The sequence below is a fragment of the Crocodylus porosus genome, unplaced genomic scaffold (genome assembly GCF_001723895.1).
Source record: "Crocodylus porosus isolate Cpor-Errol unplaced genomic scaffold, CroPor_comp1, whole genome shotgun sequence".
NCBI classification, from domain to species: domain Eukaryota; kingdom Metazoa; phylum Chordata; order Crocodylia; family Crocodylidae; genus Crocodylus; species Crocodylus porosus.
This window is the reverse complement of record NW_017728886.1, coordinates 160222269-160244743: the sequence shown is the minus strand read 5'-3', so window position 1 is coordinate 160244743 and position 22475 is coordinate 160222269. Positions and strand designations below refer to the sequence as shown.

Genomic DNA, 22475 nt, shown 5'->3' with positions numbered 1-22475 from the left:
TTAGCAAGTTGGGCGGATCAGAACCTGATGAAGTTCAATGTTGAGAAATGTTATGTGCTGCACCACCTTGGGATGAGCAACCCCCAACACACCTACAGGCTTGATGACCCCAAACTGACTAGCACCATTAATGAAAGGGACCTGGGGATAATAATAGACCACAGGAATAGACCGGCAATGTGATGCTATAGCCAGTAGGGCAAATAATACTCTGGCATGCATCTACAGCAAAGCCAAGGTGATTCTTCTGCTCTGCTCAGCACTGGTGAGACTGCAGCAGGAGTACTGCATCCAGTTCTGGGCAGCACATAACAAGGATGTGGACAAGCTTGAGAGAGTCCAAAGAAGAGCCACCTATATGATGAGTCTTAAAAGGCAAGCCATGTCAGGAAAGGCTGAGGTATCTGGGACTCTTCAGCCTGAGGAAAAGAAGGCTGAGAGGGGACCTGGTAGCAGCTTACTGTTACACTAAGGGAGTACATCAAGGGATCAGTCACTACTTTAGCCTTTCTTATCTGTTCCCTGCAAATGTGGGCCATCATGGAATAGCCTCCTTGGGGCCTGCCCCAAGCTTCTATTGTTTATAAGCCTCTTTCTTCTTTCTTAAGAGGACTGTGATTTCGCTGTTTAGCTAACAGGGCTTCCCAGCCCTTCTGTTACCGCTTCTCCACATGGGAATGGCCCTCCTTTGTGCTTCAAGGAGTGTGTGCTTAAGGAACAACTGCAATCATGTTCAGCTTTACCTCAGGGAAGACACGGCCACACTACTTATATGCAACAGGCTGAGAGCGGGGCTGACAAAGGGATTCTGGTTGAAATGTTTGGGGCCTCATTTCATGATGTTTGCCAGACATTTAAGGCTGGTGAAAACACAGAAATGATTGGAAGTGGGGAAAAAGGCACAGCTCAGCTGTGGGAGTGAAGAAGTCAACAGATTTCTGGTGTAGTGGCTCACCATGACTTGAAAGAGTCCGTGCTAAGGGGGGCTGTGCTCAATGGGCATTAGTATACATCTCATTCACATGGGCTGTACTAACTTATCTTTGTGGTAGGTTCTAATCAGCATGTTTTTTGCCCAATATGGGCCGTGCATTTTATAACCATACTCAGTGTTGGTTCCATTTAATAAATTTCCCAGTTAGTTTCCATTACTGAGCACATGCTACTTTTGGCATTAGTTTAAATGACAGACAATGTATTTAATGAGGTTTCCTTGTACGTGAATAGAAGATGAGAGGCTTTTTTCCCTGTGCTGACTGGAATGAAAAAACATATTATTTGTCAGACTTCATTCCTTTAACCATCATTTCCAAGGTCTCTGTACAAAGTTAAAAGAAACAGGTGAATTACAAAACTTCCATAATAAAATAGCAAACATGAAAGGAGCAAATAAGACGACCCACATGAAAAAGAGTGTCTTGTATTCAGGGTCTCCACCAAGCTATAGAGTGAAGATAGGGTGGAAAGTCCGAGGGTTGTCAATACCAAGCAGAACCGATTCCCTGAATTAGTAACACCTTTAAAAGTTCAGCCACATTTTCACCACTGTGGTTTACAAGAAAGATCCCATGTTACACAGATATACAGGGGTTAGAGCTGAGGTCACTATCATAATAGTCTAAGCCAGTGGTTGCCAACTGTAGTACTATGAGCTCCTGGTGCTGCCACAGCCAGGTTAAAATGCCCCATGCATCTCCTGCAGAGGCCTATAGGGAAGCATCAGCAGCTGGAGCCAGGTTTTTCCTGCACCTCTTCCCTGTCTGACCCCAATGCTCCTCCAAGAAACAAAAGTGGACCAGGGAGGTGGCACTGTCCCACAGACTTGTTTCTGGAAGGTGCATGAAGAGACTGGGAAGGGCTGTGGGAAGAGCATACATGGCAGCCACAGCCCTTTGCGCTGCCCAACCAGAGAGGTTAGGCTGGGCTGTGGAGCAGGCCTTTGCACTGCCTGACCAGAGGAACTGAGTGTGGAGGCACCCAGGGCAGATAAAAACACACTCCTTCACCCCTACCCCATCTCACACCCCCTGGAGACACAGGGAGGTTTTGCCCAGGGCACAGAACTCATTAGTTATATCTCTGCTCTTACCAGCTTTAGGTTTATCAGATAACCCTAATAAAGGCTAGAACACATACCAGTACCCTGGGTGAAAACCACTGGGATAAACAGAGGCAACACAACCTTGGTTCTCAATCAGGGCCCCACCAAATTCAAAACATTTGTGAGGGGTTCCCTGAATTTGAAACAGTCATTTTCATACAAGGATAATGTACAGCATAATGTCTTCTGACATGCTGAAATCATGGTCAGAATAACTGTGTGGGAGTGTGCATGTTTTGCTGTTGCATACTTCTGTTCGTTCAGTTTGCACCTGAAGTAGTTACAGCACTTAACAGATACAGATTTCCTCCTCATACTTATCTGATTGTAGGTTACCAAGCATAAAATGCTGCATTTAATTAATTATCTGGCTGAGGAATGCACTACACATTAAAACAGCAGTAGATAAATAAAAGACCACTGAAATTCCAATTAGAAAGCCCAGTCTTCAAATGCAAAGCAGCACATTTTCCATCTTTAACAGCTAAACCTGCAACAAGAAAAGCCACCCACAGAAGTTTATGAAAGAAAGTCATAAGGGATTGCACTTATTGGGCAGTCACAACAAAGATTTCAGCTAACTAGTATGTAGAAGCAATCAAAATTAATCTTATCATCATGAAAGTATTCTTTGGATCCTTGAATGTAATTATCGGAGCTCTGCCAGTGGACAAAGTGCAAACTCTATAGTTTTGCAAACCTTGGATGGAAGAGGTCATTCTTAGAAGATTTTACCACTTGAAGAGAGTTCAGTCTGAAAATACACTTTGAGCTAACTGCCAAGAAAATTTTAAAGCCCAGCTGTCACCTGTGTCTGTGATAGGTTCTTCAAATACTCAGAAAAGAACACCTTAAAATGTGTTACAACCACTGGTGTGAACAAGAAAAGCCAGGAGTCTAAATTAACTCTGGAGATATCACTTGGAATGTGTTCCTCCTCTCTTGCGCTGTTTGGGGTGATGATTCGGCTATCTAAAGGTGAACTCTTGAGACCCTTACTCAGGCTCAGCTTCAACTGAAATCAACTCAAGATTTTGCATTGAATTCTAACAGCAACATTTCCCAAAGGCCTGCAAGCTTGGCCCCCATTCTTTTGCAAAGCATTTCTATACGTTAAAAGCACATGTGTACAGTTTCTTTTTCTTTATGCTTTCACATGGAGACACCAATCTTGGGGTTCATGCAAATCAAGTCCATTATTAAGTGAAGGATCTACTGCATAATTGAAAATTTGACCCTGAAAGTGCTCCTGGTCTCAGTCCTTCTATTTCATTTTACTTTTCATCTTGCCACTATGCCCCAGTTTCAGGTAGTAGATGATTAACTGAATAAATAAATCAAGGTATACAGCTGAATTGAAAGGTGAATCCCCTTCTCTTACAACCTCTCCATTTAGCAAGCTTCCAACACCCAGCAACCTTCACTTTTATTTAAAAAAAAAAACAAGTCAGAAAAGATGCAGACAAGGTAGACAGATCCAAGCCTCCTTTTGACAACCTTGGCACACTCCCTATAATAAATATGTTCATTTATCCACAGTAAGTACCCCCAACCCTGCAAAAAAAAAAAAAGTCACAGGAAGAAAGTCTCTTCAGGTCCCTTCCAACCCTACCAACTATGAAACTATGAAAGTATTACCAGCATGTTAATCCCAAGTCCATTAAATAACTAGGTCTAGTTTTCTAAACCAGAGCTCAAATGCTGATACCAGGGAGGCATTCCACATACTCCTCTTAGGCTAGAACAGACAGACACTGCATGCATCTCCGGACAAGATATGTCTATGTTGCCCCAGAATAGGAAAGTCCCGAGATTGGTGTGTACTCCCATCGCAGTTCAGTGAGTGGCTGAAAGCACTGATGCTTTTCTGCCATTGATTCAATGATGAAACCCCAGGAGAACTGTTCAGACGCCCTTTTCAATGTCCTAGGATAAACAGTTAGCACTTCTTATAACACGAATCTTTTTAGGGTTTATTTCGAAACAAGGGTTTGTTCTAGACAGCTGAAAAGCTACAGTTTGTTCTGGGAAAAATGGTTTCTCCCAGGACAAATGTGGCATCTCTTTGTAGCCTTACATAGTCACATCTGCTAATTTAGCACCCCTGGATGTTTTTACAGACATAGGACCTGACCCTGGATAAAAGGAGATGGTTGGGAATCTGGGAAACAAAACAGGTAAGAGAAGTAGAGAAAAGATAGGCCAGATGTCTGAATCACAGCTAAGAGTCTGCTGGAATAAGACTAAGGAGAGCAAGAAGGAACCACACTAAATAGGAAAATGAGAGAAAAGAACATATACGGATAATGGGAGACAAGAAGGAAATGAAAGGGGATATTAATATCATTCAAAGGGGATATTAAGAAACTTGGGGAAAAGACTGGAAAAAGTAGTTGCTGGCTAACTCAGCTGGTCAACTGGAAAAAAACCTTAGCATTCCAATAAAACCTTGTTGTAATGCCATAAGATACATCAAAAAAGACCAGTCATACTGGGGTTAAGGCAAAAAGATGGGGAGACTAAGAAATCCCAGAGGACCTTTACAGCCAAGGTATGTGGCCTTTAGTTTCCTCCAGTGCAAATAATGCTTTAACCCTCACACTACTGCAAAGAGTCATCAATTAATGTGTGTCAAGTCTTAAGAGATCCTCAGCTGGAAGATTCTAATGAGATTATTATTGCTGTTATTTGATTTGAGAGATAAGGACAGAGATTGCTTGTGGGTCTAACAACCCACAAGAGAGAGACTCTCCATCACTGGAGCTCCATTTCTGCCCTCTACTTCTTCGGATTTTACTATTCATCAACGGGTTTCATTCTGGCACATTCTAGCCACAGAATATTAAACGCACAGGGAAACATACTGGTTTTGTTAAAAGAACTTAAAAATGTTTATCTTTTAATTTTATGAAATATGCACTCCCGGATTTTTTTTTAACCTTGAGCTATTCACATTTAATACTGAACTCTCTCAAGATATGACAGCCTTTTTAAAGCTCCACATAATGCACATTTTAAAACAAGTCAAACCTACCTCACTCCTTAATCCATTACATAAAACAGAGCTTAATTCATCTTCATTGTCATTAGCAGATAAAAAGCTATTCTGATCAATTCAAACCTATTGCAAATTACCTAGATATGAAATGTCTCTTCATCTCATTCCGAAACAATAACTTGCACACATCTCCCTCTCCCTCACACATATATACACCGTTGCAGTAAGAACGGTCAAATGGCTTTAAGATAGCACAATTGGACGCACATTTCATATACAGGCCAAAAAGAATCCATCTTTTCTTTTCACATCATACTATGATTCTCTTTGTACCCTCACCACACCCAAACACACCACACAGCATTCACTAAGAAGAAAGAAAGAGCCTGCATCAAACTACAGACAGACTTATGTAGTGGTACAAAAGTCAAATGGAAGGATGTACACATTCCCTGCAATGCTAAAAAAAAGTGATGTACACACCACAAAAACATTCCTGGATGAAACAGGAACTTCTACATATAACATCTCTCCAGCACAACATAGTACTATGGGAGGGAAAGGGAAATGAGGGGGTAATGCAAGAAAAGGAGGTGCCTCTTGGTCCTCTGGCATCCCGCAGTGCTTTGCTTTCTCCAATCCCTCCCAGAGAACTAGGGAAAGAAAGTGGCATGATCACTCCCAATTCCTCTGCCATTGGGGCTGCTACACTATGACTTAACAGCCTGCCTGTTCCCCCACCACAGGGAAGGGGAAGCAGTAGTGCTGTAATGTGATATTTCTGCAGTGTTTCAAAGTCCTGTGGCACTACAAATCTAACGTCCGTACCCTTATCATGGTATATGATGGCTTCACAAATAAGTGGGGCTAGAACTGCCTGAACATGCCCTTATGGAATCACCAACAGTTGCCCATTCTACAGCTTGACAGTAGGTTCTCTCTGCATCTTGGCAGCTGAAACAAGTATGTGCTCTTTGGTTGTGGATAAAGGGGCATGCATCACATGCCAAAGCACATAAAATCAGTTTTAATGCCCCCAAAAAGAACTACAGAGACAAAAGGTCAATAAATGCTAGTTGTTCCATCATGCTAGAGTCTTGAAGAGAAACCCCAGAAAAAAGCAGGAGCATGGAGAACAGTTTACTCCTCTCATTTTGCTGTGGTATATTACAAGAAGACAGAAAAGGCTGTGGAATCAAATGGACTGTGGGATTTTCCTGGAACTAATTCACAGTAACATTTTTTTTAATATTTTGTTTTAATTACTTGGTTGACTGAAGTCCAGATTTTCTTTTGTTCTTGTTCTTTTAATTTTTATGGGCATTTTTCAAAGGATAACAGATTACAAATGTGGCTTCTCAACAAAGGAAAGTATGAGCCCCCCCCCCGCTTTGAGATAGCAAAATCCATTTTTGCGAATAAAATGCTGATCTGATACAATCTGTACTTCAAAATTCTAATGACACTGACTAATCAGTGGCATAACAAAAGATGAAATTTACCCAAAACAGAGGGAAGGAAAAAGAGCAAAAGTACAGAAGAAGAATGCTAGTCACATAACTCCTTGCATTTTGAAAGGTGCCTAATTATATTAATAATGATGGCAGCAGAAGAACCAAAACAGAACAAAACCCTAAAGCAAAAAGGTTCTTGTGTGAGTTTCTGTTTAAACGTTACAAAAACAGTTGCACTCTCGGGTGCATTTTGAAGGACAATGCATATTGGTAACCAAGTCCACTGTCCCAAAAGTGATGATAGGAAAGGATCTGACTGAAAACACCAAAAGGATAAATTTTGCTAAGTGGGAGGCAGAACATCAAAACATGCATGGCTGGATTATGTCAACCCAGGACCTAGACACGCCATGACATTGACCTGCCCTCACTACCCTGTTCCTCTGATGTGGTGCCAATCCCTACTTGAAAAGGCTGTTGGAGGTAGGGGAATGACTCCCTTCCAAAAGACAATGAAGCAACAGCATGTCACTCCCCACCCCTATTTTCCTTTCCAGGGCAACAAGAGAGGTAATATCTCCAGTGGGCCACCATCCTGAGACACAGAGAAAATTCTCCCTTCCTACATATCTCCTAGCTGAAACTCATCTGTGTAGTAGGGCAAGCCAAACCCATTACTCTCTTCTCTCCTGCCGCAAAGGTCTGGATGGATGGTGTTGGTAACTATCCAGAGCTGTATGATTTTCAACCCAGTGTGATGAAAGGGGCAATTAACATTTCACAGTTTGTTTCAGGCGGCACGTAGACACTACACTTGGACATAACTTGGGTGAACTTTATAGCTTTTCTTCTTAGCCATTTGCACAAGAAATGTATTCATTTTTTCTTTTATTTTGAAATGGGAAAAAAATTCTTATGGTCCTGTGAGCTCATGTCCTTACCACTGGTCTGCAGTGTCTATGCCTTAATTTGGCCCCAAAAATGAACAAGTTGTCAGACTTTAAAGAAACTAAGGCAGAAGTCCAAATACAGTAGATAGTCAGTCTACCCAGAGCTTACAAGGGCAGCATTAGGCATCAGTCTTATGGTGAGTTCAGAAAAAATGCATCACAGCACTGGAATGAAACCCATTATAATACTGGGGCTTACACTATTAAACTCATTTATACGTTAGGTTTTGCTTTTGCTTTTTCTTCATTGCCCCACAATGAGATTTTTCCAGATGTTTCATGTTCTAAAAAGTTGTGTGTATGCCCATTACGTTGAAGAATTTATTTGTGAAGAGTTAATTAAAAATTGGTCTACTATGCTGATATACATAACGTACACAGTATACATCAGAGGTTATCTGCCACTTAATTGCTGGTCATGGCCCTGACTTATAGATCTGACCTCTTAAGATATAGAAACTTTGTGTTAATTAGCTCCACATTAGAATCAACCCAAAAAGGAAAGGTGACCTATTTTTTTCTTCATTCTTTTTCTTGATACAACAGTATTTTTTCCATTCCTTATTTCACAAAGGTAAAATGCATCAATTCTGGATGAACTAAGCCTATGGGCACCTGTAGTAATTAATCCATACAGTAAATTACGCTTATTTCAAGGCCAGTGTTTTCAAATTTGTCCTTCAATTCCATGTGCTCAAAGAGAGCAGCATTTGACAGTAAGAAGTGTAGAGGGGAATACGGTGCGGGGTGGGGGGAAGATAGGGGAGGCAGAGGGAAAGTGGGTTACCTAACCCCCCAGATTTATTTTCCCTGCTATACTAGTGGGAGGGGGACAAATTCCAGGCAAATTTCCAATAATTAGACTCTATACCTGAGGATTATAACAAACATTTAAATTTTCCCATATAAAGAATCTAATTATTGGGGGGGAGGGGCTGTCTCATAGTCGAGTAAATACAGTACCAAATCACAAAGGTGACCAAAACAATAATGAAACAATTTTATTTTCCTACTCCAGTCTTTTTCTTACTTATGTACGATTACATCAGCATATATCATAAAGAAAGGAAATCATATACAAAATTACTTTAACAATGAGAAAACCACAGAAAATTAGTTCAAAATGGTGATAGCTTCAAATGTGCCCCTTTTTTTGCTTAAACTACCCAGTATGCTTGTGCAGGTGGGAGGAAGGGGATCATGCCTGAATATGTGTACAATTATACCAACATTCAAGATAAGATGTTCTTTTACAAACCGTAAAAAGATTTTTTTTTCTGGTTTTATGCAAAGTCTTCAGCGGAGACTGAATTAACAGTAACATCTCAGAACTAAGCTAAGTAATTGGTCCATTTAAAACACAACAATTTAGAAGGAAAATTTTTGAACTTACGCACTTTGGCCTGCATTCAAATATCCACTTTTCTAAATATACTTATGTCTGAATCATTGAAATAGTTCACTCTTAAGTTGACACTCATGCTGAGAACAGTGGACTAAATTCAATCCTGGCTGTAACTTTCCACTAGAGTCAATCTGATATAATAAGTAGCAGGATCTCAGGAACTTTAAAGCAGACGTGTGCTCCAAATCTGCCAAACCTTTTAGGAAACTGCTCTATATTAATGAAAGTTTCCATGCCATGACTTATTTTCACTTCTGTACTCTAAGAGAAGTTTGAACTAAATTATTCAGTAAAATCCCAAGATTCTAGGGCTTTCTAATAAACAAAAGAATGGAATCTCTAATACAACTTTAGTTGTATTTCCTTTTAGTGGAGAGAAAGGAGTTGGAAGGAGAGGGACATTTTCCACTGAAAAATTTGAAATAAACCATCCACTCAGCATAGCATGTTTTGTTTTATGTAATTTTATATCTGGTTCCATTTCTTTTATGTCATACTTCATTTTAAAACTTTTGGGATACACTTCACAACTGCATAAAAGAAATTGCTGCAGCTGAAGCATGGAGCTTTGAGTATTTCAGGGAGGTCATTTGATAATGTTGGCACATCAGAAGGACTGTAACAACTTTGTTGTTGTGGAATTTGCCCGTTAGCTGGATGCTACTGCTAAAGTGATCAGCAGGGAATTAACTAAAACTGTTAAAATTTAAAGTAGGCATCATTTAGTTTCAGAATTAAACAGCCTGAAGATGAAAAGGGTAGTTCATACCTCTCAGAGGTATAGTTTACTGAGATACTGCTTTACATCCAGGTCCAAAGCTTTACTTGAAGTTGTTATTCTTTCTCTTGAATTCAGTCTTATTTGAGCTGGTTGGAAATTCTCTTAAGTCAAAAGCTCACAAGAGCCTAGCTCTGGCTCAACTGCAAGAAACCTGAATGCCTTAAGACCACACATCATCCCCTTCAGCACATGGGCCTGTTTTTTTACCCCCTAGGAAGCAGAAGGGTAACTGTGACAGCTTACCTTTCTTCTGGTATTCCTGTAAATCTGCTCACAAATTATTATGGAAGCATTTGAACACAACATGCAATTATGCTTTTAGCTGTCCAGTAATACTAGTGTGTCATTTGTAAGTTTAAAAGCTATTTGGCTGCATAAATTGATTTCTCTACCCACATATGACTACAAATGTAAATACTGTAGCTGCATTTGACATCAGTCAAAAAGTTGGCCTGTAACATTTTTATTCCCTTTTATATCCCTTTCTTTTAAAAATTCTGCCATATATGGCAATTATTTCCTTCCTTTCTTCTCTCACACTGTATCTGACCTTGAGGTAAAACAGAGAAACCTTCACTTTATTCATTTTATCCACTTCCAGAGTTTGTTGACAATGCCCATTACAGAGAAAGGAGGGCCCTGTGGTTAGGGAACTTTAGAGACCTGTGGCCAAGTCCCTGTTCTGCCACAGCATTACTGTGCAACATAAGCATGTCACTTTTCCCCCTCTTCTCTGTAAATTGAGATAACAATCCACCTTCAAAGGGATGCTGTGAATAAGTATATTTTAAAAGATAAAATATATATTTTAAAAACTTTTTGTAACATACAGACAGGAGCTACGGTAATGGGGCCATAGATAAATTGAAGGTACTGTATTTTCTCTCACGTACCTTTTTCCCAGGAATTACACCCGCCCTCCCCCCAAATTAGGGCGTTTTAGGTGGGGAAGCTGTTTTCTTTGGTGGAAAAGAAGTATGCCTAGAGACACTGTGCATGACATGCAGCTGCCAAGATGGCTGCCGCTTGTGTGCTCAGCAAACTAAAGGGGCAGAGTCTCAAGTTAACCATCTCATAGACACAGCTGTTGGCAGGGCACTGTAGCCTGAAGCAGCAAATGACCTGCTGGTAGTAGCTGTGATGTGGAAACAACATTTTATTTACATTACCTTACATAAAAAGCTACTTAATACTAAGGAAGGAACAGTCTTGTTATTGCCATTTGCAAGGGTCTGGGGCCCAGCCCTGTGCAACATTGAGTGTCCAGGGATGCAGAGCATCACAGGAGAAAGCCTGCCACACACTTCCTGGACACTATTTTTCCCAAGAGGATTCACTCTGTGTCACAGTCAGCCATGATTCTGGAAAAAAAAAAATCAGCATTCTGCAAAAAAAAGGTATGTTTTATTGGGGGCCATTACAGTAGGCAAAAAAATACAGTAAATCCCAGGTACTTTGGAACATCTGTTTGTTTGTGCATAAGGCAGGAGACTGGCAGGAGAGTATACACGCAATGATAGAGTTTCTGCAAGTAAAATTTGAAAGAATAATTGATTTCAACATGTGTTTTAATCTTCCCACTATTTTGCTAAGCATACCAATAATTATGAAAGAGTGGTTTCTGTCACATTTCTTTTTCATAAAGGAACCTAGAATTGTGACAGCGTGTAGAATAAAACAGGCTATTGATTTAAAACGGTCTCTTTTTTTCTTTGCAAGTAAATTAATCAATAAATCAAGTCAGTTTTTCTTTCAATTCTGAATGTTTTCTTGGCAGGGACTAGAGTGCAAAGCCTATCAGAAAACATGGAAGGGAAAGAGAAAGGATGAAACACAGCAGGAGAGCAATGCCCCAGGCTGATGATTTGAACATAATTTAGTTTACAGTTAACTCACAGCAGGACTTTTGTAATGTCCTTTATAACCTAGGAAGCTGTTTCTCCATTATTCATGATCATTACTAATAACAAGACAAGAAAAAATGTGATTATTAAAATGGAAAAATGTTTGCACATTTTAAATTTTAAAAAAGAAGCTCCTTCTTTATACCCACAAGAAAAAATGGCATCAGATAAATCTGATGAAATAAGCTGTTGCATACACAACTTGATGCCTCTCTGAAAGAGTTCATATTTAAGGTGCCACTCTGCCTGGCCTTCTAAGAAAAAACTACATTAGAAGGAGAAGAGTAGGTGATCTGATCATAAACAAAAGTACAAACCAAACCTTTTTTTTGCTTTAAATTTATTCCATTCATGCCTGTACTGTTTCCAAGCTTCTATTATTTTTCACTATATTTTATTTCCCAACCAAAATCCTGTATTTTAGTCCAGACCCTATTCTACTTATAAAGCATCTGAGTAGGACTTGCACAGCTTTTAGATACCTAAGTGTAGAAACAGATGTCACCTTTTGCCACCTTTGTGCCACAACGGCCAAGCAAATGGGTATCTATGCCTCTTGTTGCACAGCAAATACCCCAAATTTGTGGATGCAACATAGGCAGTATAAATTTGTGCAGCAGACATCTGTTGGCTTTAGGGCAGGACAATGCAACAATGGTGGTATTATTAATTTATGCTGACTATTTAGCAGTGGATGTGTATGTGCTTTGGAGTAGAAGCTTCCAGTACTCTCCAGCTACCCCAGGTAAGGGGGGGAAGGGGCGGGGCGGCATGTCTCTAAGAAGGGAAAGTTGGGCAGGTATTCCTGGGGCTTGAGGGGCCCAATCTTGCACAGGACCAGCCTCTCAAGCCCTGGGAGAATATGATGCCTGCTGTCCCACAGTATCAACAGACAGGATAATGGGTGATGCTTGTTCTACCCACTGAAGCAGATCAGCAGTGCTGGGATATATCCTGGTACAGCTGATCCATCTCATTTGGCAACATGCATTTCAGCCTTAACAGCAGCAAAATCATTAGGATACTGAGATTTCATATACAGCTCTTTCTTGCCCTGGACCTATCCAGACCAGCCATCTTGACATCTAACTGTACCTCAGCTCTGTTGAGATTCAGTTCCACCTGAGAAGTGCGCAAACTCTGTGAAAATCCCCAAATCCTTACTCTGGATTTCCAGCCCAGAAGGAGAGCATGCAAGAGGCAACCTAGAACTATAGTATTAAAAAGTTATTGAATAAAAGCCATAAGCAGCATTGGGGAATAGTAGCCCTCGCACTCGAAGAGTGCCTTCTTCACTGAGCTACCACAAGGATGTTCAACCTCCAGCCCACAGGCCAAAAACAGCCTGTGGAGCCATCACATCTGGCCTGTGGGGCTCCCTACATGTCGGGAAATTCGGCAGTGGGGGAGAGGTGGCCATTGATATAGCCACCCTGCCCCCTGTCAACCCCAAGCCTCATGTGCCCAGTTGGAGCCAGTCTGCACAACCTTCCCCCAGCAGGGCTTGATTGGGGCCAGGAGAGCCTAGCTCTCCCATGTCCTTGGTTACCATCTTGATTGCTGGACTGTCAGGAACAAGATGGGCACCGGCACCAGCACCACGACCACCAGTCCTTCTCCATTACACTGAAGTCAGTGCCGCTGTCTTGCTAAAACTTTCTGGTGGAAATCTCCTGAGAGTATGTCAGAACCAAGTTCATAAGCCTACCTAAAAACTCTTTCTGGTAATGCTGGCAGAAAGACAAATATAATATCTCTCTCTCTCTCTATATATATATATATCTATCTATCATCTTGGGTTGAAATTCACCTTGACAGAGAACAAAGACAGTATTTAATCTTGCTATCTCTACCAATTTGGGGCTGGATTTCAAGGCCTGGAAGTCTGAGACAACAGTGCATATTGGGAGCAGAATTTGTCTGAATGAGATGGTAGGTGGTAAAGATACATTTCAAAACAGTATTTGCATTCCAGCAAAAATGAAAAATGCAAATTATTCTATATTGTTAAGTACATCTGAAATTTGCGCATAATTTTAAGTAATTAAGACTAAGGTATAGATAAATATTGGATTTTTGGAACCAAACCCAGTATCTTAAAATCTGGCTTAAAATAGTTGGAGTGAAGAACTGATAGCAAAATTAAGCCATTAAATTTCCTCTCTATCCTTCTGAACACTTATATTTATCTTCATTGTCATCTTTCCACTCGCTTTTCTCATCTGACCTGATCAATTCCACCTTAAGCCCCCACTCCTGCCCTACTTCTCCACCTCTCTAAGTCCAGACAGGCCTCTATTAGTGTTATTCTCAGACTGAAGGAATGTTAATTGTTATGGAATTTGCACTGTAAAAACTGTCATAAAACAGAGCTGAGCAGCAGAAACCTAACTGCTGGTCCAACACATAAGGTCTGCATTCAAATGAACACAAAATCTGGAAACTTTACATTTAACCCAAGCTTTTGTTTTGAACTAGAAATAAAAAGAAAATACAGCATATCTGAAACGAAGCAGAAGAGAGAAAAAAAGACCGCCACAGAAAAGTGGAATGAAAACATTATCTTTAAACACACACAGATATCCTAGCACACAGATTTGAGTTGAAAGTTGTAAAGTGCTGCATAAAGTAAACAGCCCAATATAATATAACAATGTAAAGAACAACCTGTTGGGTTATTGATATTTCTGGATATTGTACAGTTTGGCTCCTTAGCTTTTAGAGATTAAAAGACAAATTTCTATACTACTTACGGGGAAAAAATGAAATAAGTAGGAAATAAGAAAATATTTTCTAGTTTCCATTTTTCCAGCAAGCCATTTTATTCTACTATATCAAAAAAACCTTTCCAATCCACGGTGTCACTCTCCATTACAAATTCTGCCTTAGTTCTGTGCGTACAACTCCTTCCATAATGGAAGTTCTAGGTAGATGTTTAAACTGGTAAATGCATTATTTCTCAAACAAAAAATGAAAAAAAAACTTAGACCTACTGGTTTTTCATCAATTGTAACACCAATTTCAAAGTCTTGTTTTGAGTGGTTCATAATCTGTTCCTCCTTTTAAAAAGGAGGGGGAGGGAAGGAGAGAATAAACTGCCCTGCCTGCACTGTCAACCTCTTCCCCACAGATCTTTCTGGCTTTCAAAATTCACCACAGGAAATTTAGAGAGACGCTTGGTAGTAGAAAGCAAGCATTTCATTTCTGACCACACGTGATCCCAAGTACATTTTAGTATGAGCTCTGGTTATTTCATGCAATGGGCCATTATGAACAAGTGAATCGGTGAGCATGAATGCTAATCTAGCCATGCAGAAGTGGGATATAGCTCAAATTCTTCCAGATAGTGCCTGTCCTCACAAGCCTTCTGTGATCTGAGTAGGAGACAAGACAGCCATGCCAAGAGTACTGGTGGAGTCAGCAAACAAAGTACAGAACGGAGACTCAACCAGAGATTCCATAGGAAGAAAAACAATGAGTGCAAAAGTGGTTTGTCTTCTGGGAGACAGAGCAGTTGGGAGAGAGCCTTTTTTTTTTTTTTTTTTAAGCTCAGTGGAAAAGACACACATACAAAAGGCACCAGTATAATTACAGAAGCCACTGAACTAGCTTGCCAAGATGCACTGATGTGGCCTTTTCACCAAGTTTTATTCTTGGCCCCCAGCATCATCATCTCCCATCCTCCTAGCCACAAAAATCAATTGGTAAACGTAAGCTGAGTGTTGTCACAATAGTTGTGTGTAGGATCACTTTCTCTTCATTTTTTGACAGTCTAAAATCCCCAGTTGAATTTGGCGCACACATACTGTGATGACAGAACACTCAGAGTTCTGATTTAACCCTAAACATAACACTCCTACCATCCTAAATTACATCACATCAGCCTAGTCCAGGGGAGGCAAACCACAGCATGGGTGCCAGTGCAGCACACAAAGGCATTTTGCTTAGCATGTGTGCCTCACAGCAGACAGTGGGGAAGGGGCCACAACAAGGATTGGGCCCCTCGTGACTCTCCCGCCATCTGACCCTGGCACGCCAACATCTTACAAGTTAAGATTGCGGATGTTTTTGGCACTCTGCCCAAAACATTGCTGGCCCTTGGCCTAAACCATGCCCTGCAGAGCAAGAATAACCCTATTTACCACGACACCTTTTCAGCATCAGTATATCTAAGGTAGGTTCCCTCCAAGTATGCCAATGAAAAGGAGGAAAGAAAATTATGATGTATGTACGGACAGACGTTTTCCCTCACTGGATCCCTAATGTCTCTTGAAACTGATTACATTTTAATAATATTTAGTTTAAATTATTTTTAAGAGCCTATAAATGAATAATGATTTAAAACCAACAAGGGAGATTCACAAACGAGATCCACCTCTGTCATCATTAATCAAATCTGATGGTTAAGCTGATCATTATCGCCAGCATGCTATAAAAGTCCTTGCTTCAGGGTTGTATTTTCCTTCCAATAAATTGTAAGGATTTTGAATCCATTTCTTTTTAGGGACCTGGATCTGGATATTAGGTAACAGTAAACTGATATTTCCTTGTTTTGTTTGCAATTTATTTGCACACAATGCCATAATCATTGCAACTACTCTGAGGAGAAAACTCCCGGCACCCACCTCACCAAAACGCAAACTGCTTTTACCCAGCAAGGATGCACCAGCAGAGAAATAGACCATATCTTTGAAAAAGTCACCCAAATACCTTGCAGTAACCTACTCCAAAATACAAGAAAATACCCACTGACTGCATGCCCTTGGTTATCACCCGTCATCCCACACCTGAACCAGTAAACAATTACAGCCTATAGTCAAAAAAAGGACCAAACCTTGGTAGAAATACTCCTGGTACCCTCCCCCATCCCACTCCTGGCCCTTAGATGGCCCGGCTCATCAGAATCTAATGGGACCAGCCCTGCCTTAAAAATAAATGCAAGACCTGTCAACTCATCTCTACTACTGCGACAATCAACATGCGCCACAACAAAATAAAGACAATCCATGGATCATTAATATGTGTATCCCAGAACATGCATATGATTAGCTGACCAGGGTGCCTAGTCACAGGAGTGCATGGGACCCAAGCTACCAGCTGCCAGGCCCCATGGGAACCAAGGGCTCTGACGTGCTTTCCCAGCTGAGTACCCTAATCAGACAACCAGCACTCCCAGCCTCAGGAGGGCACTGGAGTCTTGAAGGGCAAGGACTGCCAGCCACAGAAACACAAGGGAGCCAAGAGATCCAAGGCTAAGTACAGATAGGCAGAAAGCCCTGATTGATTCAGTCTTCACAAGTTAGTCCAAGCTGAGAAAACTGAACCAACAAGCAAGTGAACAGACATTCACTTTTGGTTCCGAAAATGCAGCCACATGCCTGCAGCAGCCCTGGCCAGAAGTCAGGTGTATTAGAGCATGCCTCCCTGTCCTGCTAGAGCAGAGAGCTTGGGCCAAAACTAGCCTGCCTACCCTGCTAGCGGGTGTGGTGTGTGGGGCAGGTACAAAGCATCCTGGGATACTGGGGAACTGAGTTAACTTGAATCTAGAGGGGAACTGGAACAGAAGTTAAACTCTTAAACTGGTTTCAGCCATTTTGAAAGTGACTTATGTGCACTGAACTTCTGTTGTGTTACAGATTTGAACCAGTTTCCAATCACTTATACTGGTTTGTGTGTCATTTCTGTCCTTAGTCCAATGTACTCCCCAACCTGGGAGCCCTAATCAGCTGACTGGGACTACCAACTGCGGGAGCATACAGGAATCAAGGGATCCCCTGTGCTCCTTCAACTGGGAACCCCAATCCTCTGATCAAGACTCCCAGCCACAGGAGCATGAGTGAACAAAGCTTGCTCTTCTTCAGCAGTGCAGGGGGAGCCCAGGATCATGATGCACATGCAGCATAGCAGGAGGTGTGATTATTGGGATGGTGCATCATATCCTATTGCACCTTTAAATTTAACATCTGTCAGAAACCTATGTCATACAAGGAGAGGCCTCAGACCCTTGCAAGGGTGGTAACAAGACAGTTACTTCTTTACTGTAAAGCAAGGACGTCATATGGTGTGTGGCCAGCCCAGAGGCTAAACTGGACCCACAGTCCAAACCCACCTATGTTTTGGAGCAGCTACAGTGAATGTCACGTGCAGTACTGTCCTGCTTAGCTGCCCCATGGCTGTGCTGCACCCTGGGCAATGCATACCGAGCCCATCCCATCCTACCCACCTCCTCCACGTGCACTGAGGTAAAACAGCCAGCACTGCTTGCATCGCTGCTCACACCATCCCCCCCTCCTGCCACTGGGGCCCCAACAGGGCTTGTGGGCCAGACAGAGGTTTCATCTGCCTCACGCAGCACCAAGGGTTCAGTGCCTGAGCAAGGGAACCCCAGATCATGCATCCAGCCTGTCATGGAACAGGAGCTTAGCAGAGGCAGCTGCAGCCCTGCAGTGGCTCCTGGTCTGTACTGCACAGTGGCCACTCCGGGATGCATGCTGGAGTGGACACCAAGGACAGCCATCTGGCATGCCCTCAGCAGGCTACCTGTGGGTCACTCCTGAGACCCAAGGAAAGCATTAGAGGCCAGATGACAGAGCTCCCTGAGTTGTATCCAGCCTGTGGCCTGTATTTTTTACACCACTCCTGTAAGTAGTTCTTTATATAAGTTCATGTAAATGTAGTGTTGTTTCCACATCACAAACCTCATCAAGATACTACTAGCAGCCCACTTGCTGCTTCAGGCCTAAGCTGCAGTGCTCAGACAATCACTACAGCTGTGAGAGCATCAACATAGGACTCCACTTTGTTAACTTGCTAAGCAGACACAAGGGGCCATCTTGACAGCCGCATGGCACATGCAATGTTCCAGACATGCTTCTTTTTCAGTGAAGAAAACAGCTTCCCCACTTAATACATTCACCCCAATTTGGAAAGTGAAAGGTATGTGTTGTACATGAAGAAATATAGTAGTGCTTGAAATAGGATGCCACACAATTCACAAAATTTATAGAGTGCTGCTGCCAGAAGTCTTAAAAGGAGTGTCTTAAGCCTAAAAAGGCTGAAAACCATTGATCTAGAGAGTACACCTCCCTGCAGAGAGAGGACAGTTTGTTGAAAGCATGGCACTAGTCTGTGTTGAAGCCTGGGGTCACATCTACAACATTATGCAAATACATTTCAAGAGCAGATTTCACTTTGATCCTGTTTAATCGATGCCTAATCAAGTAATGTTTTATTTTTAAGCAACTTTTTTATTCCTGTAATATTTTGTTAATGCCGCAAAGACAGAATCAGCTACTTCTCTCATGCCACTTGCACATAACCAGTTCTCCCCGATTAACAACCTAGCTGTCATAACTTTTCCTTTCAAAAGAATAATGGCTCATCTTGTTGTCTGAAGCTTGTAGGTTAAGTATGAAGGAGTGGAGAAGAAATGTACCTCTTCCAGATTTTGTCCTAAAATAAGAGATCATCAAAAAGTGTGGAGCTAGCAGAGGACTCCAAAATGCATTTTAAATCTCCTCTCAGGACACTGTTTGACATGCAAATCTCAAACCACTCCTATTTGAAAATCCTCCATCTCCATGAAACTAGAGACACTGCTAAAGTTACTTTTGCCAAATCAAGCTACTGCTGAAACTTCTATTTAAACACTGCTGCCTTTCGAAGTAAATGAGCCAAATCCTGCAGTCATCACTAAGTCCTTAGGCAAAATTCCAAGAGACTTCAATAAGAGTTCTGCCTGGGGCAAGGAGTGCCAGAATTGGCCCAATTATAAAGTTTGTGGTAGGTGAGAGCTGGAAAGACAGGATAATATTATAATAAAGTTTACAACTAGTAAGAAAAGAGAAAATGTAATTCCTATTTCCACTCCATCAGCTGGAAATAGAAATAATATTTACTAGCCTTCCAATATGCGCTGAAAAAAAGTGGGGTACGCTTCTTCAGGATTCAGCTGATGTTAAAGCCTCAGAGATCTCCATGTGTTTTTAGGGCTAGGTTTGTGTGTGTTTACAGAGTTTAGTGAATTTTTCTGTTAACTCTTCTAAGCATGAGGAAAGGTGCAGATAACCTCAGCTTAACCTCCCTCCTAGCAAACCTTCCCCTCCTGCCCCTTCCTTCCATTAGTGAGCTCAGATCTGTAGCACCTAAAAGTAAACTATGAAATCACTTCAGTCACAGCTCCATTAATGCACTTCTTTATAAACTGTTCCATGTCACTGGAATGCTCCGGGTCTCCATGTCCCACTACACACCTGGATTGTGAAAACCAAATAAATACATGGCAGAGTATAAAGAGTGATGAGGCTTTACTTCCATCAGGCCTTTACTAATGCATAAATCGGACTTTTACTCACTGAATAAGGTATTCCAGACTTCATTACTGTTATCTACTTCTGATTTTAAAATAAACAATCCCCAAAAAGGTTTACTGGGGGACTTTTCAAACAGTAATGGGCCTCTCACCTGGCTAAACTGACATTCATTTCAGAATCTTAGGATTTCTTTTCTCTCCTCAGGTTGCTATCCAATGTGAACGTGTGCTCACTGCAGCATCTAACATCAAGACCACCCAGCATAAGCCTCCTCTCTTACCATATCTCTCTGCTGGGTTAAGATAAAAATCTAGACAAAGACTTTATTCTTATTTTACATCTGACTTGTCTAAACCTTCAGCTGACAAACACAGGCTCAGTCACAGGCTCAGTCTTTAAGCACCTGAAGAATGTAAAGGAATGGAATGAATCCATGGCAAGGAAACAACAGAACAGACTTGGGAATCAGGAATTCAAAATCAGATTCAACAAGAAGGCAGACAAAGACATGGGCTAAGGCAGCATTTCCCAATTGGTGTAGCATGGCACAATGGCACATCCAGGTGTGTGGTGGCATTTGGAGCTGGAACCACATCTCTTGCCTGGGTGGAGCTACTCCCCCCACCTGCTGCTGCTGCGGGCAGCCAAACAGATGGAGGGGGGCATGGCTCCAGCCAGCAATTCAAACATCGTGCCACCCACTTCACCCCCCCCCCACAAGTCTGCAGCATTCAGCCACTCACCACCCAATTCCTCCCCTCCTTCCCCACCGCTCTGTGGCGTTCAGCCATTCACCACCCCCTCATTCGGCCAGTGTGCCGTGGGGTAGGGGAGGCCACGCATGTGTGTTGCAGTGACAAAGGTTGGCAAACGCTGGGCTAGAGACAGAAATTACACAAACTGGTGTAAGTGATCAGAAGCCAGTTCAAATCTGTAAAACAACAGAAGTTCAGTGCACATAAACCACTTTCAAAATGGCCGAAACTGGTTTAAGATAAACCTGGAAGGATGCAGTATCAGCCTTAACTGATTTAGGTTAAGTGGGTTTACTGAACCTATCCCAGATCCCCTCTAGATGCAAATCAACTCATAGTCCCCCAGCATCCCAGGATGCTTTGTACCTCCCCCACTAATTCCCCCTCACAGGGTGGGTGGGCTCGTCTAGGCCCAAGATATCTGCTCCAGCTGAGCAGCAAGGTGTGCTCTAGCACCCCTATCCCCCACCAGCTCCTGGGCTGAGCCACTGCAGACATGTGGCTGCATATCTAGAATCAAAAGTGAACATCTGGCCACTTGCTTATCAGTTCAATCTACACAGCTTAGACTAACCTGAAAAGATTGAATTGATTCAGTCTCAGGCTTTTTGACAGTCTGCATTAGTCATAGTGTACCTATACATGTGCCAGATGCCTGCTGTGGTGTGTGCCAATTAGCACACATCAGCACAGACTCAATCAATAGTCTGCTGAAGCATGCTAATTAGCATGCTCCAGCAGCCTCTGCATCACATGTATTCAGTGTCCCAGCACTTCAAAATAGCAGCAGAGGCACTTTAACTAAAGCCATTGAACGAGCTTTAGTTAAAGCGCCCCTGCTGCCATTTTGAAGTGCGGGATGATGAATACATGAGATGCTGTGGGAGCTTTCAATAGAGCAGCTCTCAGGAGCCACTCTAATTAAAATGTCGCCCCTGCCCTGGAGCACCTGTGAAGGCACCCATAGAGCCTGCAGTAACTGCGGCACCAGAAACCGCGGTCAAAACAGTAGCTACAAGGGGCTTGATTGATGTATTTCTTTTTATGATACTCAATGAGCTTTCTACCAGAGGATATCCACTAATATTTTTCTTCATTAACATCTCATCAACCCCATATTATGTACTACGAATATTTTAAACATTAGTTCCTTTTTAGTCAGATCCTTTTAGCACTTCTACTTTGGCTTGCAGCAAGAAAAAAAAAAAAATCAACGAAAGCTGAAATGAAGCCTCAAAAAAGCATCTTTTAAACCCAAGAAGAGTCTTTTAAACCCATCAGTCATTTGCAAGGCACCAACTCCTCCCATTTCGTGACCTCAGAACTAGATATTAAGAATGATGATATAAGTTAGAACATTACAAAACAATCCAGTTCCTGATAAATACTGGTGAATCATTAAAGTCATTACTTAAAGCTGATCAAATGAACCTTAATAAAACACCATACACTCTCTTCCCTTATGTGCTATTAGCATCCACTCATAGCACTAAAGATGCCTTTGTGACAAATAGGGATCTCTCTCCTTTGGGTATAATTACATAGACTGCATCTGAATAGTTGCCGGTGAGTGATAAAAAAAGTAAAAATCACTGGCTTTTACTTTGACATTTAACACCATTTCCACATGTAGAGCAGTCTGCTGTGTGATTGTGTCAAAAGAGCACACTAATTCTCACAGCCTTGCTCAGTGAAACAAGTTAACAGTCCTTAATTGTACTACTCTATCACTTTTTATGTTAAAAAAAAAAAAAAAAGGAAGCAGCACTGTGGCACTGAAATGACTCTGACACAGCCATCTGAAAGGGCACAGAC

At 41.7% G+C, this 22475-nt stretch overlaps 1 protein-coding gene across 25 annotated transcripts in view; it reads right to left on the bottom strand.

The window, feature by feature from the left end:
* LOC109316110 overlaps positions 1-22475 on the bottom strand; it is a 396050-nt gene that overhangs the window by 209191 nt on the left and 164384 nt on the right. The window lies entirely within an intron of this gene.